This window comes from Barbus barbus (assembly GCF_936440315.1).
Source record: "Barbus barbus genome assembly, chromosome: 22".
Taxonomy (NCBI): Eukaryota; Metazoa; Chordata; class Actinopteri; order Cypriniformes; family Cyprinidae; genus Barbus; species Barbus barbus.
The window spans coordinates 3409185-3435853 of record NC_136750.1 but is presented as its reverse complement, the minus strand read 5'-3'; the positions used below and the strand labels follow the sequence as shown (position 1 = coordinate 3435853).

Below are 26669 nucleotides of genomic sequence, written 5' to 3'. Positions count from 1 at the left end.
TGTCTTGGGATGTCATCCTATATTCACCTAAAATGTTAATGAATATCTTTCGGCCTCAATCGAGGATTACCTGAGAGCCTTAAGGGATCTTTAAGCATTAAACGCTCAAAATAGCTGCAACTATGAGCAATTGTGTTGCTGTAATGTGTGGTTTGTTTGATGAAAATGAGAAAAACGTACTTCAAATCCCTTCTTTCAACACTTCGGCAGATCGAGAGCCTGGGCTGCCGTGTTAATGACAAAACACAGTTCTTTCTTAGTTATTTTTAGTTAATTTCGAGCTTAGCTCGTCAATAATTGTTTGTTTCTGGCTATGTGACTCAAACTTCAATGACAAGCAATTTGTCTGTCAACACCAGATGAAGGTACAAGATGCAACAAAATCAATTACAAATCACAGCCAATCAGAAGAGCATTTGGGCGGAGCCAGCACTGCTGTTTTGCACTCACAAAAAATCCGACGAAACGAATACATACTCAATTAACTTAAAAGTAATAAATTTAACATGATTTAAAAAAAAATGTACATGGTGACTGACATAGTCATACACTTGTTTGCTCACAGTTTATTAGTTTTATTTTCAAGATCTGAAGTAAATTACCCGTATTTATTAGTCTGAATGAGTTCTAAGCGAGACAGCCGTGTGTTTGTGCTGTGCTCAGGTCCAGCTTTTTAATTCATGCAAAAATATATTCAAACTCAAATTTTAATATTTTAATATTGCACAAAAACAAACAAGCACCAAGATAATCACTGAGCTGTCACATAAATAGAAAGATAAAAATTACAATTAACATGGAAAAGATACCACTTCACATCTTGTTAGGACAAAATGTAAAGCATAGGCATCATCTATTCTATACTGTTTTGCCATTTTTCACCATCACTAATAAAACCGCTTGCAGCAGGATTATATCTAAAACAAATGAAGCATCTCATGAGATATATTGATGAATTCCAGGAATATTCAGACAGGCGGAAGTAAACTTCTCTAGTGAAGCAAGCACTGCATGAAGGGTCAGCTTGAGTTCTGTAGTCAGTTAGTCACAGTTCCTTTAGTCTAATGGTGAGTCTGGATTTTCTCCTTAAGGCGCCATTCATACAGAATTGCATTTTTGCTTTGCTTTTGCACTGCTTTGCCAATGTCAACACGTGCTAGATGGATGCATTTAACCATTGCACTCATGTTGCAAGCTTTAAAAACACAATTTTGAGATCTTACTTTTTTCTTCCAATTTAGTCTTGTGTTTTTAAATGCAAAAATGCATTTTTAAATGTAGAAACTAGTTTTTAAACACAAACACGCTTACTGTATGAAGTTTGCCTTGGTATTGATGTCTTGAATTAAGCAACAGGGTCTCTGCACATGGTGCACATAAATATAACATGATGTACTAAATGAGCTAAATAGGAAAGATCCCCTCAAGTGACATCCTTTGCCATTGCTCAAGGAGAAGTCACAATTTTAGCTATGTTTACTGTAAAACCATTACTATTTGTAGCATTTTCAAGATAGCATACACTCATTTGTGCAGCTCGTGTCAGATTGAACTCGTTCTCTTTCTAATGCAATAGGTTATGATACGAACCCATAAATGCCATTTGACAGCTATCAAATGGACCACTCTTGTGATTGCTTTGCAGCTGAATGAAAACAGATGTTAAAAATCCTCAAATTATCCCTTGAGGACATGAGCGCAGCTGCCTGATGCGTTTGCATGTGTCATGGGCCTGAGCTACACTGAAGCTCCAGGCTTTATGGAAATCGTGTCGATGGTTACGTGAAGGGTTGTTATTTATCAACAAAAAAGCTGGAAACATTTTATAGCCGGAGGACAGTAATGGTGCGTAAAGTGAAACATGATTAAATATAGTGTGCATTTTGCTCATGATGAATTCAAATTTTCTCAGGCTGTCAATCACAGCTTAGGGAAGTGAATGCAAATGCTGTTTTAAGTCAGTTTACACCAGCAGTGAACTCAATTCTCAATGAGAGCTGGTGACTTCTAGTGGCATGACAAACAGTGACCTTTGGCGAGAGGATGTGGGAACATGACAAGGATGAGAAAAGTTTAAGTTCAAATGCAGGGACTTGATATGAACATATACTTCTGGAGTTTATGTGGTTTAATCGACACTTGGACAAACATAATTAAAACAATAATAAATTAATTAATATATAGGTTGAAGTAATGTCACTCCTTCATTTGCTAACTGCTACAGACACTAAGCCCTCGATTTTGATGAGTCTCTTAAATGAACAATGCATGTAATTGCCCAAATTTCTGCAACCATAAAAAACGAGTCTCCAAAGAAATGTCAACAAACATGAACATCCAAAATGATTGACAGGCAGAAAACCTTTCAGATTGGCTGTACAAGGGCGGGCCGTTCACCTCTCTTTTATTCTGTTTACAGAGACTAGAACTGTCACAGAGTACAGGACGATTATGTCACGACATATATTTTAGTTATATCTGTCGATTTGAGATAATTTGCTTACAGCACCGGTTTCAAGTCCGTCAGTTCGGTCACTGCTCAACTGCTTAAATCTAAACAAATGTTAACGATGGGACGCACTTGTAAAGCAATATACAAGTAAAAGCATTATAGCTATTAGAGTCAAGTTATTAATGAACTATTCCGAGATTTGTTGAGATTTGTGACAGAACGTGCCGCACGAACCAGTTTCTTTCTCTCTGGCACCTGTTCCGTCAAACCGGGCAACGTTTCATCTTTAAGTTGATCTGGCTAATGAGGTTTAAGATTGAAATGACGCTTCGTTTTAAATAATTCATTCCTCTGTCACGGTTAGTTTTAAAATGACCCTGTTGACCGTTTAGGTCAGAGACTGAGGTGAAAGGAGAACCGCTGCTTTGCTTTACGCGCTTCCCACGGCTCAAAATCAGTTCAGATTGACAACCGAGCCCAGATATCTGTGTTACGTGGTAATTGCTGTCTTTCAACAAATATTTGAGTAACCGGTGGATCATTCAGCAAAAGGAAAAAAGCTCAAAATAAAAATAAAAAGGAGCGAGTTTCCCCAAAGCCAGCGCGCGAACAGATGCGCAATAAATGAGCGTGCATTCCGCGACGTCACGAGCCACCTGAGATACATGGGTTATTTTATCTACAAAGACACCTTATCTTGAGCTATTTTCTCCACACAGTCGTTGAGAGACACGAGCATTAATTCTACTACATCGCCTTAAACAATTATTCTGGAGGAGTGAGCAAACAATTATAGCTGCATGAACAGCACGGCGCTCAATGCATTTCATCCTAAACAAACAGTCTGTAAGTAAACATTCTAGTGTTAGCAAATAAAAAAAAAAAACACATTCACGCCACATCGTGCAGCTTGTGCACTTTTCTCCGTCTTGCACATGCCCCATGGAGCGCGGGCACACGAGCCCCTGCACAATTATTGTTTACTGATTTAAGTCTTTTTCGTGTCGTTTAAGTACAAGTGAATTTGATTTTAATACCGCGATACGTTAAACTATGCTGCTAAGAAGCAAAATAGAGGATGAAATCGGATCGACTTATATTAAGCACAGTGATTTATGATAGAAAGGTTGAAATGCGCACACTTACCCCAGTATTTTCAGAAGGCACTGGGTTTCTGCCACTCCTCCAAGAAAAAGAAAAAAAAAACGAGCACTAAATAGCCTTATGTTCCTATATTATCCTGCGTGCCAAGAAGCCCGAGCGCTGTGGCGCGTGCCGGTGCCCCTGTCCCGAGCGCGAGCGCGAGCGCATCACAGTCTGTAAGAGCAGCGGAGGAATTTCCAGCGAGAGCTGCGCAGACTGTAGTGAATGTCAAGGCTATGGACCGGTCAGGCATCATCAAAACAGCGGGGGAACTCTACGTCACTGCGGTTTCATTTGATAAACAGAACGCGGTAACTCGACTGTGCGCATAGAAAGACCAATGGTAAAAGGTAAACGACAAACAGGCATAACGACAGCTCATGAAATGTAGTGTGTTATACGGAATATGGAACATCATGTGCAGACCGACATCAGCACATATTGAAAAACTGTCTGGACAAGATATATAACAGATGCTTAGGTAGGCTAAATGTGACCCTGGACCACAAAACCAGTCATAAGGGTCAGTTTGTCGAAATTGAGATTTATGCATCACACGAAAGCTGAATAAATAACATTTCCATTGATGTATGGTTTGTTAGGATCGGACAATAATTGGCCGAGATACAACTATTTGAAAATCTGGAATCTGAGGGTGCAAAAAAATCTAAATATTGAGAAAATAGCCGTTAAAGTTGTCCAAATGAAGTTCTTGCATATTACTAATAAAAAAATAAAAGTTTTGATATATTTACAGTCGGAAATTTACTAAATTTCTTCATGGAACATGATCTTTACTTAATATCCTAATGATTTTTGGTATAAGAGAAAAATCAATCATTTCACTCACTCACTCACTTTTTTTTATTGTCACATCACCACAGCACATGTGCCTTCGTGAGTGAAATTCTTGAGAGCGTGCTCCAGACAGTGCAGAAACAATTTACATATAGACATTACCATACATACGTACAGACTTATACAGATGACAATGTGTAATATACACATACATATACTCAGTACACACAGTGTACTATTAGACAGACATACAGTTACCGATACACATTATACACAGTATGTAGTACACATTCTACGTTATATACACACAGTAATATGCGAAGATGCAGTAGATTATATATAAACCGGATGTGCAAATGTCATGGATGTGCATTGGATGGTATCCAGTGCTGGCAAAAAGATTGTTGTATTTGTGCAGTAGTGTACTGGTAGTCCAGTTTGAACTGTATGGAATTAAAGTGCAGTGCGTGGTATATTGTAAAGTGGGAGTGTGCTGTAGGGTGTATTAGTTTTGACTGTTCATTAGCCTGATAGCCTGAGGAAAAAAGCTATCCCTCAGTCGGCTAGTGCGGGATCGGATGCTGCGGAGACGTCTTCCTGAGGGCAGCAGAGAGAGCAGTCTGTGGGACGGGTGGCTGGAGTCATTGATGATCCTCCGGGCTTTCTTTATACACCGCCTGGTGTAGATGTCCTGGAGGGAGGGAAGCTCACCTCCAACAATGTGACGGGCAGTTCGCACGACCCTTGATTTTGACCCATACAATGTATTTTTGGCTATTGCTACAAATATACCCCAGCGACTAAAGACTGGTTTTGTGGTCCAGGGTCACAAATAACGTATTCTTAATTTTTTTCCAAATTTAAAGTTAAAATGTTAGGTTTAAGCAATTTTGGTCACATATAGGCTATGTCAAAATGTATATCTTGCATTGTAATGCTCAGAGGATGCAAACGCTCAGACAACATACAGAATTACCAAATTTTGCCATAAGTTAAATATATTAAGGTTCTGCAATATATAAATATATTGTGGAAACTTAATTTCCTGTAGAGCTGCTTTGCAACGATTTGTATCGTAAAAAGCGCTATACAAATAAACTTGAACTAAATAAATAAATAAAATCATTCCAAACTTTTGACTGGTATAGCCAACATGAGGTCATAAAAGCTACATGTACAAAAATAATTACAGAAGAATCTGAAAAGTTTAGTTTCAAATAGATTTAGTCACACAGCAGGAAACTGGCATCACTGCTTTTTAAGATTGTCTTGTTTGCCGCTCATATAGAAATGCTTCTCATTTACATAAACAAGTGTTGTGACTGTGTACTGTTTATTTCTTTTTATATGAGACAATGTATAAAACTTCTGTCTGCAGCTTTTAGTGCATAACAGATGACAAGGCTGACAAAATTGTGTTGTTTTCCCCAGAGATCCGCATCCTCAGTAAGTATAACTAGTATGATTCAACCCCAATAACCATCAACATCCTCTCAAGTATATTTCACACCCTGCAATGCAAAAAAATCTTCTTTCCACCTCCAATTCCCAAATCAAGATTAAAGGAATAGTTCACCCAAAAATGACAATTTGCTGAAAATGTATTCACCCTCAGGCCATCCAAGATGTAGATGAGTTTGTTTCTTTGTAAGAACAGATTTGGAGAAAAGTAGCATTCCATCACTTGCTCACCAATGGATCCTCTGCAGTGAATGGGTGCCGTCAGATTGAGAGTCAATCAGCTGATAAAAGCATCACAATAATCCACAAGTAATGCACACCACTCCTTGTAAAGTGTGTTTGTAAAACACAAATCCATAAAGATATTTTTAATTTCAAACCAGCTAAAATATGAGTCCTCTATTCATAATATTCTACAGTGGAAAAAGTAATCTGGTCTAAATCAGGAGAGAAATATGCGCAGATAAAGCACCATTTACAGGTGAATGCAGTTCAAAACAGCTAAATTAATATGTGGGTGGATTTTGATGTGAGCGGACAGCAGAGGATGGAGTTTTTCAGAAGGAAGCATTATTATGGATTATGGACTTATATTTGAGCTAAAAGCAACAGTTTAAACACCTTATGCATGGATTTGCTTCTTACAAACACGCAATGTTTCACTTCACAAAACATTATTTATGGATATACTTATTGTGATGTTTTTAGCAACTCATTCTGACGGCACCCATTCACTGCAGAGGATCCAAGTGATGTAATGCTAAATCTCTCTTTCTGTTGCCATGAGCAAACAACTCATCTACATCTTGAATGGCCAGAGGGTGAGTAAATATTCAGAAAATGTTTTATTTTTAGGTGAACCATTCCTTTAAGGCACTCTGCAAGAAAATCTGCCTGAAAATGTGTCTCTTTAGGGACTTGCTCTTATGACAGTATTGTATGCAGAAGGCATAGAAACAGCAGAAATTTAATCAGCTTCTACTGATATTATTCTGAGAACACATCTGGTTTGATTTACTGCTTCTTCTTTAATGACTGATACGAGTGTTTTTGGCCGAACACTGATACAGCAATGACATGCATCAGGCGTCGTGACTCTGATGTCTCTCTCTCATCCATCTGTTTAACATGCATTATCTAGAACCGTCCCTGCTGGGCTCGTGATGGCGACTGACAGCCGTCACAGTGACTTTGATGACAGCAGAGAGAGCTGGCCTGAGGGTTACAACATGGACACACAATCAATTTCTCTTTCTCATTAAGCAGTGATTTCAGTAGGTGTGCGCTGATATTAAGTATTATATTGTTATGATATAGACCTTTTTTGTCAGATCAGATATCAGTCAGACAGGGCCGATCCACTCTGATAGTACTTTTTTTGTTTTAATTTTGATGATTAGAGCTTAGAGCTCACGAAAGTCAAAAATCACTATCTCAAAATATTAGAATATTTCCTACGATCAATCAAAAAAAAAGGATTTGCAAAACAGAAAAGTTCAAGTTCTTTAAAGTATGTTCATTTATGCACTCAATACTTTGTCAGGGCTCCTTTAGCACAAACTCCAGCATCAGTGAGGAATGGCATGGAAGCGATCAGCCTGTGGCTCTGCTGAGGCACTATTGAGTCTTCAGCTCGTCTGGATTGTTGGATCGACTGTTTCTCATCTCTCTCTTGAAAATATACCATAGATTCCATATGGGGTTCAGGTAAGGCATATTGGCTGGCCAATCAAGCACAGTATTATCATGGTCAGCAAACCACTTGGAAGTGGTTTTGGCACTGTGGGCAGTGCATCAAGACTCACTGTGGTGAGTCTTGATGCACTGACTCCAGTTTCAGTCCACTCCTTGTGAAGCTCTCCCAAGCGTTTGAATCAGCTTTGCTTGACAGTATTCTCAAGCTTGAATTCTCAATTTCTTCCTTCCAGTCAACTTTGCATTTAATATGCTTTGATACAGCACTCTGTAAACAGCCACTCCTTTCAGTAATGACCTTCTGTGTCTTACCCTCTTTGTGGAGGGCGTCAATGTTTGGCTTCTGGATCATTGCCAAGTCAGCAGTCTTCTCCATTATTGTGGTTTCAAAGAACAAGAGATACCCAGAATTTATACTGTATGGATGGTCATTTATTAAAACTCAAATGTAAATATTCTAATATTTTGAGATACTGATTTTTGACTTTCATCAGCTGTAAGCTCTAATCATCAAAATTAAAACAAAAAAAACTTTTGAAATGTTTTACTTTACATGCAATGAATCTAAAATATATGAAAGTTTCACTTTTTTAAATGTTACAAGAAAAAGTGAACTTTTTCACCATATTCTAATTTTCTAAGATGCACCTGTATATATATATATATATATATATATATATATATATATATATATATATATATATATATTGTTTTTTTACAAAATTTTTGTTGTGCTTAAGATTTTCATTGGAATTACTGTTAATGTTGTATTTAATGTAGGCTATTTCTGCTGAACAAAAGTATGTGTAGTTTTTTTTTTTAATAATAATGTCTAACTGTTTCCACAAAAATATTAAGAAGCAATGTTTTCAGCACTGATAATAATAAGAAATGTTCCTGAGCTGCAAATCAGATTAGCATATTAGAAGGATTTCTGAAGGATGATGTGACACTGAAGACTGGAGTCATGATTAAACTTTGTCATAAGGAATAAATTACATTTTAAAGTAAATTAAAATAGAAAACAGGTATTTTAAATTATAATAATATTTCACAAAATTACTGTTTTTATATTTGATCAAATAAATGTGGCCTTGATCAGCATAAGACTACTATTAGTAATGGTTTTTATACTGGACAAATTGTATTTTCTATCGCCCTACACTTAAACCTACCCCTCACAAGAAATTTCTGCTTTTTTAGATTAATTTTTAAAAAAAAAACTTAATTCTGTATGATTTATAAGCTTGTTTATAAACCTTGACCTAAAATGACTTTTGGTCCCCATAACGTGATAAATACCGGGTACACACACACACACACACACACACACACAAAAAACACACACACACACACACGCACACACGTTTGTTTCTGTGAATTGTGAGGACTTTCCATAGACTTCTATTGTTTTTATACTGAACAAACAATATTTTCTATCCCATAACCCTAAAGCTACCCCTTACAGAAAAACAGTTTGCATTGTTACACTTTCAGATAAACATAATTTACTATTTTTACTATTTTTTTTTCCCTCATGGGGACCGCAGGCCCACAATGTAAAACATTTCAGGTTTTACTATCCTTGTGGGTACATTTGGTCCCGACAATGTAGCATAAACAAGTACCCACACGCACACACACACACACACACTTGTGCTAACTTCAGCAGTTAGCACATTAATGAGGTATTGATATTCTAAATTGATCAAAAACAGTACTATTGGTATTGAATCCTGAAAAGTATTGGACTGGACATGAAAAAGAGGTATCAAGACTTTTGTATCAAGACTTTAGCCATGATGTTGTTTAGATGATGAAGTGAGGAGGGAAATAACACAAACGGCAAAAGAATACTAAACAGCTTCAGCCCGAAAACCTCAGAAATTCAGTCAAGACAGAGATGAGGAGCACTTGAGCCTTTTCCCAAAACGAAAGACTGTGAAGGAGCCTGCTTTTGATGAAATAAGAAAAGTGAAAACGAGAGACTGGAAATATGGAAATCAACCGAGAGTATCCACTGTACACACAGACAGATGAAAAGAAATGTGAGTACGGCAGAGGCCATGTAAGGGAAACAATGGAAGAGGAAGACATGAGGAAGACGGGAAGTGACACCGACTTGAGATATTTATGGGATATAGGTGGCATGACCCGCAGGGCCCAGGGGCTCTTGGGAAAGGGTAGGCCGTGTGACGTATACGCAGAAGTGTGCTCCTTTATGACAAGCGCAGATGCCAGGGGCCGCATTAGAGTTATGCAAAACACATGCAAATTTCATGTGTCACTTTAATGATATGCTAATTCCCGGAGTTATCTAAATGCCGTAAAGACAGGAGTTTGTCATCTAATTAGGAGGGATGTGCATGACTCTGTGTGTTTACAGATGCAGGAGATGCTATCATGTGTGTGTGTGTGGATTAGGATACAGCTGTGCTGGAGAACAAAATTAAATTGAAAGTTATTTCCACCTAATCCCACAGTCAGATAAGCATGGCCTTTTATCACATCAAAGACCTTTGTCAAGAGTACATCCAGCACATGCTGCCGCACGCTCTCCAATCGAGTACGAGCACAAATAGCAGAGTTATTGGAGGAGGCACACAGGGTTTGGCCCACGTGGGTGTAATTAGTGTTAATGGGATAGTTGATCAGTATAATTACTGAGACCCTGGCTGCTGTTATTCTAATCGTGGGGATTTATAAGTGTGTCTGTGTCCTCTGCACATCAGCTACCTCTCATAATTCACATAGTTACGACCTGCATCGCTGATTGTGATAATCACACGCCGCTGCTTTCTTTTAACGCAAACGCGATTGTGGGAGTCGCTCTTGTGAGACTGCACTGTAGAAAATGTTTTTTGAAGTTGTAAATGAAACAAAGATTACTGGAGTATAGGTTCTTCATTGACATACTATTTCAGTTGTCTTGTGTTATTGTTACTTGCCTTTTCATTGTAATTATTTGTGAAACTGAATCCAAATTTCTGAGTGGATATTGTTTCTACGCCAATTTTTTTATAACCGTATTTTAGTTTAAATATGTTTAATTCAACGTGTAACTTGCCGTTTCTTTGTAATTATTTGTGACATTTTCTAGCAAATTCTTAATGAGAATTTTTTCAAAGCAAATCTTACACCATTTTTTTAAGATTGCACTGTAGACAATTATTTTTAAAGTTGTAAATAAAAGAAAGCTTAAATATTTGAGGATGTTTTATAAGAAAATACTACTTTTTATTTTTGTAAAATTGTAAATAAACAAGTTGTAGATAATGATAAAAAACATTATTAAAGTGTTTCGAAGGAAAATACTTGAGTGTTTTACAAGAAAACACTACACTGTAAAACGTAATGTTGTAAATAAAACAAAGATTAATATGTTTTACAAGAAAATACTATGTCAGAATTTCACATTCAGTTCAATATTATTTGCCATTTCTTTGTAATTATTTGTGAAATTGAATCACAATTTTTCTACACCATTTTTTGTGTATTTCAGTCTTTCTACTTCAAAATTTCACATTTAATTAAATGCCTTACTTGCCATTTCTCAATAATTATTTGTAAAATTTACTAACAATTTCTCATTTTCACACCAATTTTGTTTTTCAGAGTGAAGAGGGAAATCACGTCGATGACCTCACATCATTTGCGCTTATGAGTTTTTGCGATCGTGGAAGGATTGTGTTGACAGATTGTGTTTCCAGACCACTGGCGATAGAGCGTCACCATTCAGACCAGCATTCTGCTGTGCCAAGATCTTTTCTCTCCGAGCATCAGTTACTCGTCATGACTGTCTGGAATGGCGAGTTTTACATCTGTCATCTGGCTGATCTTTATTCACTGTCCATTGTCTATTATTATAATTTCCTCTCCACTTCCAACCTTTTCCTATCACTCATTATCAGTTGACATTTCTCTCACAAGTCCAACATCCTCCACTGTCTGTCACTATCTCTGTGTGTCTCAGTACAGATGAAGTCCTATTGTCTTAAAGAATAGATTAAATTCTGTCTTCATGTTGCCACAAACCCGTGTGACCTTCCTCCCTGGACAAAAACAGATATTATGCAGAATATTCATGGCCATTGACTTCCATAATTGGTAAAAAACTATACTAAACTGCAAAACTGGTGCACTTTCAAGTTTAAAATACTCGATACATGTTTTATTCAATATACAGTATATGCATTGAAATTGGTTTATGTCATTATATTTCAATACATATGTATTAAAGGTTAATCTATATTGCTGATATGATAATTTGTTTAATGAAAATAAATGTTCCTTTCTGTCGTGGGCGGCCTACAGAGAAGTCACAAGACTTTACATTGAATTAAATGCCATATACTGTTTTTTATGTAGAATACCAATAACATCCAGAAAAAAAGAGATTTTAAACATAATTTTAATTGTAAACAATTCCGAAAAAGTCTTATTTTGAAATGTAAGTGCTTTAGATAAAATATGCACTCTTAAGCATCTATATAACATATTACAATATAAACACCATGGAGTAAATACTATCATAATTTATCAACAGTAGTGATATCATAAATGCATGGTATTAATTTAATGCAAACCATGAGCCTGTGGAATGTATGTGATTTATTTCATTAAGTCAGTCTTTTGAAATGTATTAATCACTATTGCAGATTGCGATTCATGTTTTCCCATCTCCAGATTTAAGACCTCTTATAATGATACTTTAAGACTTTTTACAACATTAAATTTGATTAAATCGAATTTAAGACATTTTAAAGAAAAGAAACTCCAAAATTGGCAAAAGCACCTTTAAAAAAACATACTTTTCAGGAGCTATCAGATATAATTTATTTACATTCAGATATGGCATGTCAAGATGTGTTGTGCCAGGTCTGTGCAGGCTGGAAAGGAACACATTTTCTTTTCATTCACTCATGAATTCATGATATACAACAACTTGCGAATTGCTAAGAAACAAACACCTTTCATGCCCTTTATATATTTGTATTATTTATATCTCTTTATTTTCTATACCTCTTAATATTTGTGTACATATTTGTTTGTTTTGTGTGTGTAGTCATCCAAACCAGAGGGATTACTCAGATTTGTAATTAGTCCAACGGATGCTTTAGACAACTTAATTATGCTCCTTAATTAACATGCAGACCAAATGGAATACCAGGTGTTTGGGCTCCTCAATTCAATTAACGCTCCTTAATGCCAGTCGACCTGCATGGCAGGGCAATACATGCAACAATTATGGATCAGGATTAGATATTAGACATAGCTGGGTGGCATATCAGAGGACATTATCATATACAAAAGAGGCATAATTTACTGCTAATAATGGCACACAGACGGCCACGATCATTCCTGGAATATGGAAGCGGTTCTAATGATCTGTGGAAATGGGACTGAAATGCACATCATTAGAACGGGACTAAAAACAAAGTCATGAGGCCGACACAACAGCGGGAATGATGTTTGTGACATGTCTGCTTTCGAATGAAATCGTACACATCAAATGTTAAACAGAATACATTTCTCATAAACAACTTATGTTAATTTATATTCTAAAAAATCTGGCCCTTTATCACTTCTTATTATTACTGTATTGCATGTCGCTGTTGTCTTTTGGCCTGCTTAGTTGGGGTTTAAAAGACAAATGGATAGTTCACCCAAAAATGAAAACTAAATTGCTCACCTTCCGGCCATTCATTCCTTGGCATAACAGTATAGAAGATTTTTAGCAGAAACCGTGGTCCTTAGTGATTCATAAAACCCAAATCAGCATACAATAAAATACCATCACTACTTGAGTAAAAAAAAAAAAGTACCCGTGGCTCATATAGTGAGGTCTTACGAAGCTAAACGATCTGTCGGTGCAAGAAATTGAACATTATTTACAACATTTTTATCTGTAATCCAGAGCCACAGGCAAACAGGGAAATCTGATTCTTTTCCACAAACATGTTCTTTTGGATGGTTCCTTTCAATGAACTCAAATCACCAAATCTCCAGTTCATTTAGTAAAAGCACAATGACATAACGTATTGTAATGGGGCGAACAAGACGTGAGACGTGCGGATCCAAGTGCAAGCTTTTATTAATAGTCAATAAACAGACAGGGTCAAACAACGACAAACAGGTATGGTACGGGCAAGACACAGAGCAATCCTAGGGCTAGCGTGAGTCGACGATCGGCGAACAATATCCAACAGGGCAAGGCAGAGAGATAATCCAGGTACACGAGCAGTAGTCCAAGAGAGGTGCAAACAGAGTCCAAACGGCAAGGCAAAGGGTAAATCCAGGAAACACGGGCAAGAATCAAAACACACAAGGCAAGACTATGACAACAAAGTGGGTTCCGTATCGCAGCTAAAACTAGGAGAGTTATAAATGCAGAACAATACTGGAACTAAACAGAAAAACACAGAATGGCTCGGTAAGGCAGCTAACACTAGGGGAGCGATAAACGCAATACAATACTCGGCGATCACAGAGAGGAAGTCCAAGGCTTATAAAGCGTGTGTGATTGTGTGATCAGTGAAATCAGCAGTGTGAGTCGTCAGTGCAATGGATGATGGGAACTGTAGTCCAATGGTGAAGTGCCAGTAGTGTAGTGTAGTGCAAGAGTCCATGCAGTGAGCGAGCGAATGGAAGTTCATGGCCAGGATTCGTGACATGTATACAGTCAGTTAGTGTATTGTGAAGTCAAAAGCTGCATGTTTGTAACTTTTTAAAGCTTCAAATCGTTGCCTCCAGCTGAAATACAAGTCCCCTATCCATAATTTTGCTTTCTCCAGTGAAAAAGTGGTCTCATCTGAATGAGAAAGGAAATATGCGAAGATCAAACACCGTTTGAAAACAGTCTAAAACAGTTCTAAACAAATATGTCTGTGGATTTTGATGTAAGAGGACAACAGAGGAGTCTGTATGGATTACAGACTCATATTTTGACCAAAAGGAATAGTTTGAAGTTAAACTGATGGATTTGTTTCTTGTAAATGTGCAGCTTTTGGCTTTGCAAGATGTTAATTCTCTAATTCTGACGGCACCCATTCACTACAGAGGATCCATTGCTGAGAAAGTGATGCAAGGCTAAATTTCTCCAAATCTGTCCCCATGAAGAAACATGGTAAAAATGTGTGTGTTTTTCTGGCTGTTATTTTCTGATTTATGCAGTGATAAAATCACCTCTGTAAAAACCTTTAACTTAGTATGTCAACAAAAGTAAACAAGCATTTTGAACCAGGCTTTATCCAATGTTCAGATTTCTGTTCTGGAAATGTACATATTTGCAGATGTCTCGTTTGCATATTTACAAATAACATTTGAGAAAACGAATGTTTGCTATTTTTAATGTAATCAGCCCACTGGGGACGGATGGTGATATCTATAACGACCCATGCAGTGTCTTGCCTTAATTTCTTGAGCCCATAATTTTTAATCAAAATGTAATAATTTGATCTCCCGGTGAAACTTGACTTGACTTCTCTCTGGGGATGAATGCCGGACTACTTCAATCATTTTATACAGATTTCACATTGCTACAAAGTGGGTTTGCTGTTGGATCAAGTGTAGTTTGCACTGCCCCATGCTTCAATAACAGTCCCTCTCTGACGTTGTAACGGTACGTCGTTCCAGGGAACACGGGACGAGGAAATATATGCCAAAAGTGAGATTTAATAACAAAGAGCAGTGAAACAACGTTTCTAAATAACAGAAAGTTACTTTAAGACTGACAAGCTAATGAGCAAATGAGATGATTAACACAAGACAGGTGAACTGAAAGATAATTAACTAAACAAGGACAGGAAATGCCAAATAAGGACAAAACAGAAACTGAGGAAGAACACACATGTAACAGACGTAAGGTAATAAGGGAAATCAATGGAGTGTCCTTTATGGACATCGCAGAGCTCAAGAAACTACGTATGTCTTTTAATGCGTCACATATAGTGTGCTAATGACTCTTGCAGAGGCAGTAACAGCTCTCATAAGAGCCATTCCAATGCAAAGCCTGCATTACTCTGTGACAGGTTCACAAAACAATCTGCGCTGAAATGTGCTGCACAAACCGTTAAGGTCGGGTTGAAATGATTGGGGACCTTGTTAAAAATAAACTTCAGGCTCTCCTTCCTAATGTTGGGATGCTCTGGAAGGATATGCAGTGTGGCTGGTGCAAAACACAGCCAGGAAAAACATGTTGTAGTGTTTAGAAAGAACAATATCGGTCACAATATGTTTATCATAGATCAACATTGATTATAATATAAAAACAAATATTTCTCATCACTTCTCTCAAGGACCAATTCATAAAATGTTTTTTTTTTTTGTATTTTTGATTAAACAAATGCAGCCTTGATGAGAACAAGAAATCTTACTGATCCCAGACTTTTAAACGAGAGTGTATATGTTATTTACATTATGCGCATTCCCACTTTAAGATTCCCAATGGATTTCTGAAGTACGGGTGTACGTCACAATTACAGAAGCAATAATGACTCTCATAAATAGTGAAAAAGAAGAGAAGAAACTCTTAACGAAGGTTGTTATTGCTTAACTTGTGAAGGAGAGAGAGAGAAATGGTAAAAAATGGTCAAGATGAGATCATGTTTGACCACAGTAACATGACACTCTGTTATGCCAACGTTGCCATCACACAGACTTGTCTGTGGGTGTGTGTATCAAAGTTAATCAATTCTTATCAATAATAAAACAGGGTCCAGACCTGAGCTGATATTCATTGGGAGGTGTCAATTAACTGTGCGCCTGTAGAAAACTAATACTCAACTGGATCTGTCAATTTCTTTTAGGCCTCATTAGCAAACAGAAATGAATTATGTATGACCGCCTTTTAAATCAATTATAAATTAAACCCTGCAATGGAAACAGCAGGTAACAGGAATCAAATGAGCAGGAGGAGAGAGGAGAAAGTGAGAGATTTAGTTTCTGTCATGGCATAAATGGCCTCCATAGGAACTGCAATGAAAAAAATTCTGCCACCTTCATACCGTTTTAATGGTTTCTTTTTAGCTACTGATAGAACCATTTAAGACTTTTTAAGACATTTTTAAGACCATTTAAAGATCAAATTGAAGGGAACAGAACATGCCAATATGTTCTCTGAATGTCATTTTCTAGGGAGCAGAATATGAGCTGCATTAGCAACAAAATACAACATTAATTCATTTGACAAAAAAGCTTAACTAGAATATGGAAACTTTTACCGTACCTTCTGATCACACAGCAAAAAAGTGCTGTTCTTCCTCAGTATTTTTGTCTTGTTTTCCAGTGTAAATGTCTAAAGTTTCTTAAGATACATCGGAAAAAAAAAAGGTCTTGTTTTCTGAGAAATCGATTAAAATGAAGCAAGTTCATGATTAAAACAAGAGCAAATATTTGTCAATGTAGGGGCTCAAGGATTTTCATACCTCACTGACATATTTGTTTTTGTTTCTAAGAAAACTACTTCAACTATCTTAGTACATCTAAAACAAATTAGAATATTGTGAAAAACTGCATATTTTGTAACTTATTTCAAAAAGTGAAACTTTCATATATATATTTTAGATTCATTACATGTAAAGTAAGACATTTCAAATGTTTTTTTGTTTTCATTTTGATAATTAGAGCTCACAGCTCATGAAAGTCAAAATCTAGTATCTCAAAATATTAGAATATTTCCTAAGATCAATGAAAAGGATTTGCAAAGCAGAAAAGTTCAAGTTCTTTAAATTATGTTAATTTCTGCACTCAATACTTTGTCAGGGCTCCTTTAGCACAAACTCCAGCATCAGTGAGGAATGGCATGGAAGCGATCAGCCTGTGGCTCTGCTGAGGCACTACTGAGTCTTCAGCTCGTATGTATTGTTGGATCGACTGTTTCTCATCTCTCTCTTGAAAATATACCATAGATTCCATATGGGGTTCAGGTCAGGCATGTTGGCTGGCCAATCAAGCACAGTAATATCATGGTCAGCAAACCACTTGGAAGTGGTTTTGGCAGTGTGGACAGGTGCTAGATCCTGCTGGAAAAGCAAACCAGCATCTCCATAAAGCTTGTCAGCAGATGGAAGCATAAAGTGCTCCAAAATCTCCTGGTAGACGGCTGCATTGACTTTGGACTTGATAAAACACAATGGACCAACACCAGCAGACGTCACAGCACCCAAAATCATCACTGACTGTGGAAACTTCACACTGGACTTCAAGCAGCTTCATTCTGATTTCCAAATGAAATGCAAAATTAAAATTTATCTGAAAAGAGGACTTTGGACCACTGAGCACTCTTTTTGTCCTTAGCCCAGGTAAGATGCTCCTGACGTTGGTTCTGATTCAGAAGTGTCTATTTCAGAAGCACTTTTCCTAACACGACCCATTTTTACTCACCCTCTTGTTGTTCCAAACCTGTACGAGTTTCTTTTGTCTGTTAAAGATAAAAGAAGATATTTTGAAGAATGTCGATAACCAAACAGTTAATGGTGGCTATTGATTTTTTACATACTGGAAGTCAATGGCTGCCGTCAACTCATACAGGTTTGGAACAACATGAGTGTGAGTAAATGATAACAGAATTTTTCTCTTTAAGGCAAAAACCCATTTAAATCCACAACTTAATGAATTTAAGACTTTCTGTTATGATTTTAAGGCCTTCATTTGTCAAAATTAAGACTTTTTAAGACCTGCAGAAACCCTGGTACATAATATTAAACATTCTTTAAAAATATTATTCATTACATTTTTGTAAAATATGTCTTAATGAGGGAAAAAACATTACTGGGTTTCCATGTAAGACCAGTATTTCTCTCTTAATATACAGTATCAGATGATGTCTTGTATCATAAATTGTGAGGATCTGCAGATGCCACACAGAGCCAAGTAGAAGTGAGTCTAAAAATAGCACATGAATTTCTACTGCACCGACATTGCCTTTACTTCCTCCCTGCCCTCCCTCTGCGATCCATGTGCATGTCTCTCGTTGGCCCGATCCTGGGCTTTAGGGACCACTATCATTTATTAAAATTGACTGCATGTTGCTGTGCCAGTAGGGGAAACTCTTTACCCGGTGATTCATCAGTATGAAATTACCCAGAAAGCAACTCAACATGAGCAAAAAATAAACCAATAAACCAATAAGAAAGAAGTGAGAGATTTAATCTGCTGGAACCTCTTCTTCATAAACTCTTTTTCATCTCTTCTTGTTGTAGTTTATTTGTGTTGGAGTTTACCATTGTGTGTTTTTATGTGAAACTGCTAATACAATGCCTATTGTGTTAATTTTGCATGGTTGGCAGTTACAGTCCCAGCTCTATGCCTCTCTCTTTCTTTATGTGCCAGAGCCCAACTGCAAGGAAAGCATGTGAGCATTACTGTTGCGGATTAAAATTCAAATTGTGTTTCGTGAGTTTATCTCACCGACCAGAGAGAGAACAAGAAACAGAGAGTGAGAGAAAGTGAGGGAGGAGAGGAAGAACCAGCATGTGAACAGGGACAACAAACATGGAGTTGACAAAAACACAGAAGGTGCCTTCAGGTTTAAAGTGCATCCACGTCAGAAGTTGCAAAGGTAACTTGGAGACACTTTGTCCTCTGTTCTGGGCGACTTTCAAGCATGAAATGAAATCGGTTCTGCTGTTTAGACTGATACCTCCCACTTTGTCTCTTGCTTTCTCTCTCTAGAAGTCATATGAAACCCCATATTTTATGTAAAAGTGTTCCTGTACTGTAGCCCAAATAGTAGAGCAAGATGCTTGCAATGTCAAAGTATGGGTTCAGCTCACAAACAATGCAATACATGGAGGCTAAAGTTCAAGTTAACCACTGAGAGCATCTCAATGTATCCTGTAGATGCTTCTTTTATAAAAAATATATTGCTATTTGCATTTACTGCCATTTTCATGAGCAATTTGGTTCAACTGCAGAATACATGGCTTGCAAAATGCAAGCTAACAAACCGACGGTTTCTATAACTTTTGGTTATATACTAAAATATATGCTGGATAACTACACATTAATGACGCTAATATAACCTGATTCATAAAGTGATTTCGCTTGGTAACAGATGAACATGAAACCCTACAGTAAACCTAAACAATAGTGTTAACAAAAGCAAACATGACATAAAAACACACTTGCTGAAGCAATCATGCCATTTTAGTTGCTTTTACAAGTCTTTTAACTCTTTTATTGAGTGTTGCAACCCGTGTTTCAAGGGATTTGTGCCATACAGTGCAGTACCGGGTGTGCTACCGAGCAAGTTTACTTCATCTGAAAAGCCTAACAAATTGAGCTTTTTGTGACGCAAATGGAAAAATATATTTGTTTACAAATCATGCAGTATGATAAACGTGTTTTGAGGTAATATTATTGTTTTATACTGTAAAATTGAATTAGTTGGGCTTAAAAAAAGCATGAAAACGGATTGCTACACGAGACTTACACTTACATGAGAGTTCTAGTAACTAAAGAAGAACCGTAGGGGGTACTTTATCCTTTACTTTAGGTTTACTCATGACTTAGTATAGCTACTCACTGACTCCCAGAGTGCATTTCGGCGGAATAAATGATTAAATTCCTTTGTTTTACAGTTGTTGTTTTTATTTGCTGTCTTGTTTCACTAGTAGCACAAAAAAGAGCAAATAAAATGGTTATTGTTACAATTAATACAAATGAAATGTAATTGAATTTTTACCATTGTTGTGATTTGTGTGCTGAATGTTGAAGCCTGTGTGTGACTTGAGCATATTACCACAATTATTTAAAGATTATATCAACCCGATTAAAAGCTTCTCAAGGTGTTTATGAAAAACAATGAAATTGTAAAAGATAATTAATAAACACACACACAAAAAACACACTAATGATTTAATTAGAATATTTGTCACCTTCTAAAAGCAACCAATTTAATCATTTTCTTCCCTTGAAATCAAATAACTCTGATTTCATGTTGCATTGCTGCATTAATAAGAAAAAACTACTTTAATAATATAAACAAAGTTCCTAGTAATTATAACAACTAAGTAAAGATAACTAATTATATCTAAGTAAGGTAAGCTATTGGATTTTACAGTGTAGGAACTGCACCAAAATGAGTCCATAATCTACCAATGTAGTCATAATTTGTGTGAAAAAGAATTAAAGAAACTGCAGTGAATTGTATGTATGGGTATGTTTTTTGAAGTTTTTTGACGATTATGGTATTAAAGGTGGGGTAAGTGATTTCTGGTAGCCAATTTTGATATTTGAAATCACCAAAACAAACACATCCTTACTCCAAAAGGGACTCGCCCCTGTTTTGATAGTGCCGCCCCACACATACGCAATCCAGGGAACGATTAGTTCTGTGAAACAAAGCAAAACCAATGTTACTCACCTATCGAGAAGAAACAAAGCAACCTCGGCGTCCGATCGCAGGCCTTCCCACTCCTTGAGTTCTCTCCAGCGCTGGAAAGCTGATCCGATATTTACACGGGTCCTACGTCTTGCCTTATCGTAACACCGTGTCTACACCGGATTCGAGCGGCGCGACAAAATACTATAGAACTCATTATAATCAGTGATTATAATGAGCTACACGACAAATCCCCGACAGTAAACTGCAGCTGCGTTCCATTTATGACAATTGACACAGATTTCAAATGATTTTCAACGGTCGCTTTGTCACGTTCAGTGTAGACAGACTTTAGCTGTTGCAGCGCGGTGTCCGGTGTAGACACAGTGTAAGCCTTCTTTTGTTCTGCAGACGTTTTCCTCTTTTGTTTTTTTATCCGCCATCTCTATCTTTCTGTCATCACTCGGCTAATGTCCGTCATGTGCTCTGAGAGCTCTCTCCTCCACATCATGAGTAGACATGCCCCTTACTGCTGATTGGCTACAAGTTTGTTTTGCTACTGGGCCCGACTTTTTGAAAAAATACATACCCCACCTTTAAGTTTTGGCAAGCATTTTTACTTTGGCCGCATTACCTACAACAGCTGAAATCAGCTTTTGGCAACTGATTAACATTTTACTTGGCCTTAAGTAACATCCTTGAAAAAGGAAAGTTGGAGGAGTAATTTATTACATTTTGATGAAAGATTACAAAGGCCAGCATTTTTTTTCTTTTGCTTAACGTTAATGAGCTCTCAGAGCATCTTTCCTCTCCAGACTCTATCTGTTGACCAGGAATCAGGCCAGCAGACCACTCAAAGTATTAATCGACAGCCAGCGCAGGCCAACACAACCGACCTCTGCAGGTCCTGCCAGACCGCCTCCTGACAAAGCTCTTGTTGGGTCATCATGAGCAAGAGTCAACGTTTCTTTGTGTTTGCGTGGATGTGTGTGCGTTTGTATGTGTGGGAGTGTTCGCGAACCTAAACCCCAGCTAATATCATTACCAGTCATGCTGCTCCAATATAACCCCACTATGGAGACATAAAAGCCCTCAATCAATTCAGGTCTAGACGCTACTGGCCAATCAATAAACACATAACACCACAAATAAATGGAAAACACAAAGAATAGCTTCAAGCTTACATGGTGAGGGCAAAAAACAAAGGAGGAAGAGAAGAGGAAAAGTGAGAGGAAGATTTGGCGAGTCCTTGCGGGCTCCATTTGTTTGCTGTAATCAGGTCCGGTGATCTCAGATACACATATGCTTGAGTCTCGAACATAGCTGGATGGTATAGAGCAAAATAACAGCATCCTGTAATGGAATATATAATTGCTCTTGTTGTACAAACAGCAGGGGTGCCGTAGGATGGTATGCCAAAACAAAGGTAAAATTATAAGCAAACTGTAATAAAAATAAAACACTATAGAAAAATATAGCAACTTATAGTGCACTATATTGGGGCTAGGAAGCAATTTTGGGCACAGCTTTTGATACCCTTTCATAAATACACACCTGTGGACTCTCGACACAGACTCTCAAACTTTAGCTCAAGTACAACAGAGTGTAGCCTAATTATGTTCACTCAGTGGGGTTTTATTTGCCGCATTATACAGATTCACTTCCTGACCCCCTCCACGTATTGGACATGTGAGTGAGGTAACACGTCGGACACACATGCACAAAGTCCTCCAAACACTCATATCCATGAGCACACACTAATGAGAGCATCTCTTCATTACCTTTCTGACCCCAATCAGAGTGAAGATCCCCCCCAACCCTCATTAATTATCTACACACACACACACACACACACACACACACACACTTATATTGTGTCCTTCCCTTCCCATTCAAAAACTCTTGTAACCTTCAGGACCTTCATCGTGTCATTTTCAACGCCATCATTTACAACTCTCATTCTGTCCTAAAATGCTTTTTTCTTTGTGGAAAACAAAAAATAATTTTTAAAGACTGTATGGATATAAATATCTGTTCATATTTAGATGAAATCAAAACCAAAAACCAAGGAAAGAAAAAAACACTTTTGAAAAAACAAACTTTTGACTGGTAGAGTGTGTGTGTGTGTGTGTGTGTGTGTGTGTGTGTGTGTGTGTGAGAGAGAGAGAGCGAGAGCGAGAGAGAGAGAGAGAAGCCATGATCTGCATGAGCTCTTAAATTTTCTTCTTTGTTTGCTATTTTGAGATGAGAGATAGATGAAAAATCTACAAAATCTAGAAGAATACCACATACAGACACAAACTTTCATGAAAAGAACTGAGAAAATATAGTATTTATGCTTTTAAAACCAAATAATCAAGGCAGAGGATCAGAGCATCAAACTTCTAGCAACAGGCCTGCTGGAAAATTGAAGGGAACGTTAAAACAAGAGAAGATCCACTTATTCACGGAGGGAGAAGCAGTGAGTACAAACAAAACTGCACTGGAGACCTTTTTTTTTGGCTTGTTTGCGTGTTTTTTTTTTCAAATATAAGGGCATAAATTTAACATTTTTGTATTTTTATAAGCTAAAATGCTATAAAGCTAAAGCTATGGCTAGCCCACACTCTGGCATTGGCATTCCTCAATGTATCAATTCAAATGAGCCAGAGAAAATCAGCCAATCAGAGCAGCAGCTGCCATCACCCCACTGCCATATGCAGATGAGCTCCCCACTCACCACCACAGTATCCCTCTGAGATCAGAACTGACTCTGCAAGGAAAAACTACAAACAGAAACTTCTTTCAAACAATCCAGAGACTCTGTTTGCAGATCTATTCAAAACTGGAGAAATCTGCAACCTCATTTTCTTCTCTGATCACCCCAGTGCCGGCATAAAACCATCATCAAACATTACCCCTCTGTAAAAAAAGAAGGTATCTGTAATGGCTGGAAAGTCAAAATCAGAGAACCATAAGACCCCGATAGCACTATGATAACTGTGAACATCTACAAAAACGGAACAGTCATGGTACAGGGTAACCTGAAGTTATTCCAGGCTGACTACAGAGCAATAGCTGAAACTGTGAAACACGAGAAAGCTTTGCTATCTGAGAGTCTGTCATCAGAACAGAATCCACAGAACAGCAGCTCAGATCTCAGGCCCACTCCTGCAGAAACGGCTAAAACTGAGAACATCCCATCCTCCCTGCTCAAATCCATCCCTATACTTCAGGAGCACTTCATGAAGCTGGAGATGGAGATGGTGCAGCTCAGAGAAACGGTGCACAAACAGCAGCAGTTTCTCTCAACAGTCACACACATGTGCAGCTCATACTGAACTCCAGCAGAACACAGAGCACCAAACACAGAGACTGACAGCCCTCACCCAGCAGATGAGAACGCTTCAGACGGAGAAGGACAGCTATCAGTTTGAGCTGACCGCACTGAGACTCCAGCTACAGGACAGAGAAAATTCACCACTAGAGATGAGGCAGCAGCTGAGAGAGATACAAGAGGAGAGAGAACAGTAGAACAGCGAAATCCAGGCCCTGAAAGAGCAGCTGAGAGAGATACAGGAGGAGAGAGAACAGCTGAACAGCTGAGAGAACTCCTCCTGGCCAGAGAAGAACCAGCACAGACCCAGAGCTCAAACACTGCCCTCCACCCCAAAGTCGCATAACACAGGGAGTCAACACCCCCCCCTCAGCGCAAACTCAGAGAGACCCGACCCAGACAGCTCACAGCCATCACAGCGCCCCCTGTCAGGCTCCCCAGCACAACAGCATCAGCCCTCGTCTCACAGTAGCCCAGCACAAACCAACACAGAGGAACCTGAAGTAGCTCTACTCATCAATTCAAACGGCAAATTCATTGATATAAATCAACTTTTCCACCGACCCAGAGCTGTTAAATTCTGGTGTCCCACCACCGACAAAGCCCTGGAGCACCTGACAGAAGGCCCAGCCACATCATAATCCACACGAGCACCAACGACCTGCGGAGCCAACAGGACAGAGTGTCTGACTCCCTCAGAGCCGTCGTGGAAAAAGCTAGAGAAACCTTCCCCAACTCAAAAATCACCCTGTCCACTCTACTCCAGAGGAAAGATTTCCATCCCAAAACAATTAATAAAATAAACTCTAGCATCTCCAGACACTGTGCCCTCCTGTCAATTGGCCAACATATTAGAACACGCTCCCTTTCAAGGTCTCACTCAACACGACACAGACATAAAGTGTCTTCTCTACGCAGATGACCTGGTCCTCCTGTCACCCACTGAAGAGGGGCTTCAGGACAGCCTGAATCTGCTGGAGGATTACTGTCAGACCTGGGCCCTGATGGTCAACCTCCAAAAAACTAGAGTAATGATGTTCCAGAAACGCTCCAGATCTCAGGGAACAGCACACACATTCACACTATCACACAGAACCATTGAAACCATAAAAACATACACTTACTTCGGCCTGAAAATAACTCCAACCACGGTAACTTTACTTTGGCTGTGAATGAACTCAAAGAGAAAGCTCAAAGGGCTTTCTATGCCATAAAAAGATCCATTAAAATCGACATCCCAATCCAAATCTGGCTCAAACTTTTCAAATCTATATATGGCAGTGATGTATGGGGTCCTTCTAAAAAATTTGACTTCTTAAATTGGGAAAAACACCTGATAGAAACTCTACATTTAGATTTCTGTAAAAGAATACTCAAAGTCCAAAGAAAAACTCCAAACAATGGATGCAGAGCAGAATTAGGCCAATACCCTCTGCTTCTAAACATCCAAAAAAGAGCCCTGAAATTCTGGAAACACCTAAAAACAAGCGACCCCAACACATACCATTACAAAGCCCTAAAACACCAAGAGCTGAGCATAAGCAAGAGTCCCCTGTGCCAGCTGGTGCTGAGACTGACTGAGCTCACACACACACACACACTCACACACATTCGGCCCACACACATTATAAACAAAGAAAAAGACAAGTACATCACCCATTGGACGAACACCATTAAAAACCAGCACAAACCGGAATGTTATTCGACTCTAAATGGAGAATACACTGTTGCGATCTACCGTGAGTGATGTGAGACTCAGGAAAACACTGACGATGTACAGACTCAGCGAACACAGTCTGGCCGTAGAGACGGGCCGGCGCAGACAGACCTGGCTCTCTCGTGAGGACAGACTCTGCTCACACTGCATTCTGGGAGTGACGGAGACGGAGCTGCACTTCCTCACAGAATGCACAAAATATAAAGATATCAGAGACCACTACTACCCCAAAATTAATCAAATATTACCCCAATTTAACACCTGTAATCCAACCCAAAAACTCATTTTCATTCTTGGCGAAGAAGCCAAATGTTGTAATATAGCTGCAAGATTTGGGGAGGGACAGCCAGAGAGAAACAAACGGCCAATAAACACACACTCACTCACAGCCCAAACACACACACATTACAGCTACACACATCTATATAATGTATACAATGCTCAAATTTCTAAGTTCAGTTGTTACATGATATCTGTAGTATAATCTTTTATTTATTATTATAATTCTTTCTTTATTTGATTAATATTATTTTATTAACACTTATTTTATTTATTTTTTGCTATATCTAGCCATGTGTTTATATAATGTTGCCTTTTTTAATTAGTTTCATTATTACTATTATTTTCTCTAGGCTTTACTAAATGTTCAGATATCCTAAATCACTTTTCTATGTTGTTTTAATGCTTTGGCAATACAAAATGTATGTTTTTGTCATGCCAAGAAAGCTTTCTGAATTTAATTTTATTGAATTTAATTGAGAGA

The 26669-nt window shown here is 38.0% G+C and overlaps 1 protein-coding gene across 3 annotated transcripts in view; it reads right to left on the bottom strand.

The window, feature by feature from the left end:
• Positions 1-3818, bottom strand: part of LOC306888188 (A-kinase anchor protein SPHKAP) — a 50108-nt gene extending 46290 nt beyond the window's left edge. For all 3 annotated transcript variants that reach the window (XM_079446366.1, XM_079446367.1, XM_079446368.1), the window contains exon 1: positions 3599-3818. The gene's annotated coding sequence lies outside the window, so the exon portion shown is untranslated. The remainder of the gene's footprint in view (positions 1-3598) is intronic.
• Between the last annotated feature and the right edge of the window lie 22851 nt (positions 3819-26669).